Source organism: Oryzias melastigma, unplaced genomic scaffold (assembly GCF_002922805.2).
Source record: "Oryzias melastigma strain HK-1 unplaced genomic scaffold, ASM292280v2 sc02352, whole genome shotgun sequence".
NCBI lineage: Eukaryota > Metazoa > Chordata > Actinopteri > Beloniformes > Adrianichthyidae > Oryzias > Oryzias melastigma.
Window position 1 is genome coordinate 21562 of NW_023418926.1, and position 3033 is coordinate 24594.

The 3033-nt window shown below is 32.7% G+C and overlaps 1 long non-coding RNA gene across 1 annotated transcript; it reads right to left on the bottom strand.

Moving 5' to 3' along the window:
- Window positions 1-225: 225 nt before the first annotated feature.
- Window positions 226-1496, bottom strand: LOC112139010. Its single transcript, XR_002917885.2, has 3 exons — window positions 1212-1496; window positions 887-961; window positions 226-270 (listed from the first exon to the last, which is right to left on the bottom strand). It is a non-coding gene; the product is annotated as an uncharacterized LOC112139010 (long non-coding RNA).
- Between the last annotated feature and the right edge of the window lie 1537 nt (window positions 1497-3033).

The window sequence follows — 3033 nt, forward strand, 5'->3', positions numbered from 1 at the left end:
TTCTGACAAAAAAAATCAATGCACTACTGCTTTTTTCTGATTCTAATTTCTGGATATAATAAAAACATTTTTAGGAGCTGTTTAATTTGAATAGCACTTTTCAATTCTGCATCCGATGCTGATCCATTATAGCAATTGAATTTACTAATGGCAGGATCAATAAAATTGATCTTATTTTATATTTATATGTATAAAAAAAAAAGAAACGCAAGAACAGCAGAAGATAGTTACCATTTCAGGCAGTCCCATAAGGAGATCCTGGTCCAACTGCTTGAATAAAAAATAAAAAAATAAAAACTCACGTTAATTGACAATAAAAACATACAAAAAAACTTTATTTAAATAACAATCACAATAAAAGTAAAACCAATAAGGTTTTGTTCTTGCATTCTCTCACATTACACATTTGAATAAATGCAATATTAAAGCATGATGTTTTGAAGTTTAAATTAATCTTATTCATGATAACAAATACAAACACATAAAACTATAGATGTAAAGGTGTGAAACTTTTTTTTTAAACACATAGAAACAGAAAAAAATATTTGTGTTTTGTGTCAGCAAAAATTGTGTTTATACAATCAGGTCCTGATAAATATATAGATAACCTTTAAGAGCTGCAGTAACGTTTGAATCAAAAATTATATATTTTTGTGATTTTTCAGCGATTATATTCCAAAAAAGCGTAAAGTTTTAAGGTTTTAAAAACTATATTTGATAAATTGGTGATGCCCATCCTTTTAAGTTCTGTATTAGTAGTTATATGTTGTGCAGATTTATTCTGTTACTATCTCCCTTTGGCATGAGTGTTGTTTTTGTTTTTTCAGACACATTTATAACCTGGACCAACTTGAATGTCTGGAGTTGTGCGCAGACTCGTTAGTACCTGGACGTCGGTCCTCCTCCTCAGGGTGCCTCCCCGGCTGTCGCTTCGAGTCAGCCGCCTGGTTGGAGTCTCGCTCTGCGGGTGAAGCCAGAGGAAGCTAGCTTAGCTCAGGATCAGTCACAACAACACAAGATGCAAAGTCAGCTAATGACGGGGAAGTGGAGGAGATGAAGTCAACAATTCTCTTTAGCGAGCTTTTGTTGAGTAATAAACCATTTATTAGACACTACCAATAGTTTATAGACAGTATAATATACCATTTGAATTTTAGCTAAAACGTTACACATTATTAACGCCATTCTTCGTGATTTTTTTGTCATCTCACCTCTTTTATAATGCTTCGGAGTGACTCATCTTCACTCATTCCCCGGGACAGCATCCGTTTCTTCGGAGAACCATTGTTTTCTAACGTAACAGAACACATGATTTTGGTTTTATATTAGGTTCTAGTTATATAACTAAACGCCTACAAGTCGTGCTGCTGAAGTGTTGTGAGGGTTTGACTCCTACGCAGCAGGAGCAGAAGATACGAACGACGCCCAGGCCCAGATCTACGGAGAGCGGTGTGGGCCAAACCGTCCTGATCCCGCCCCAATGACGGAATCAAAGATCGTTTATTCTCTTTTGGGGAGAGTTTGTTTTAGTTTTGTTTTTGCAGAAAGCATTTTTTCTTTGCTGCTGCATGTTCTCATAAAAATGAAAGAAAAAAAGGGATTATTGACAAAAGTTATTGATTATTAAAGTATGTCTGAGGGTTCTGAAGATACAGATTCCTGCAAACTCCATGGTGGAGTGCAGAGTTTAAACTTGCTAATTTTGATTTTAAATGCTTGTTGATATGTTACAAAATAAAAAAGTGAAAAACAGAGAAAAAACTGCAAAAATAAGCAATCAATTGTAATAATAATAATAATAATAATCATAATAATAAACTTTAGTGACTGATCAATGCAAAATCCTAGAAGCTTCAGCCAAAAAAGACAAGAAAATATTTCAAAGCAATAACTAAAAGTGTGTCCAGAAGAACACAAGTAAATATCCAGGAACCTATCTATTAATTATTCAAAACATCCACTTCTATAGATCCAAATTTGACTGAAGCCAGGGAGTAAAGGTTTAACTGATTTGCCTCCTTATCTTCCTGTTAATTGCTGCAGTGTTCTTGCATTAGTTTTATATTGAGTCTGGGTGTTCTCTTTATCTTGCCCAAGTTAAAAATATGAAAGGAATAATGTTGTGTATTGATCACAATTTATAGAGAAGAATCAATGATTTATATTCCTACGATTCAACCAGATCAATTTGTCTGAGGCAATTTGTTAATTCAAGCGAATTGACCTGTGCTATTATAAAATTGTTTCAAAATGAAATAAATTGATTAAATGAATTGATCTTAGAGACACCGTAGGCTTATTTTGCATAAAAAACAATAATCACAGCAGACAACACGTGTAATGCATCAAAACATGATCAAACCATCATTATGTTCCAAACACTTTGAATTTTCAGACCAAACAGTGTGGTAGAATGTTCTAAAAATGTTTGCATTATTTTGATGTGGAAAAACAAGAGTGGGCGGAACTTTATGAAACTAAAATGTGAACGGATTTGTCATTAGTTCTTGTTTGTTTGTTTGTTTGTACACATATTTAATTTACGCTTGATTACTCTTGCAAGAAACAAAATGAATCTGAAGGTGGAATTTTTGGCTAAAGATATCCTGAATAGATTTTAGGTCAGTGAATCAGATCGCTCAAAATGAACCAATACCAGCTATGAATCATATTAGCAACCTCAAAATATGATATGAATAGAATCACTTTTAAATTGAATCATTACACTCCCTAACAATTTAAGCTGAAACAGCTGGGGAAAATATTGAAAATCATATTTATTTGCAATCGATGAGTTTTGTTCTTATTGCTTTTTTGCCCTTATTGCACAAAAACATAATTACCAATAGAATAGAATGGAGTAGAATAGAATAGAATAGAATAGAATAGAATAGAATAGAATAGAATAGAATAGAATAGAATAGAATAGAATAGAATAGAATAGAAAGCTTTTACTGTCATTATACTGTACCTCCTATAATGAGATTCGGGTACTGTTCTCTTCAATCTTGATGGTCAATGTAGATAAATAAA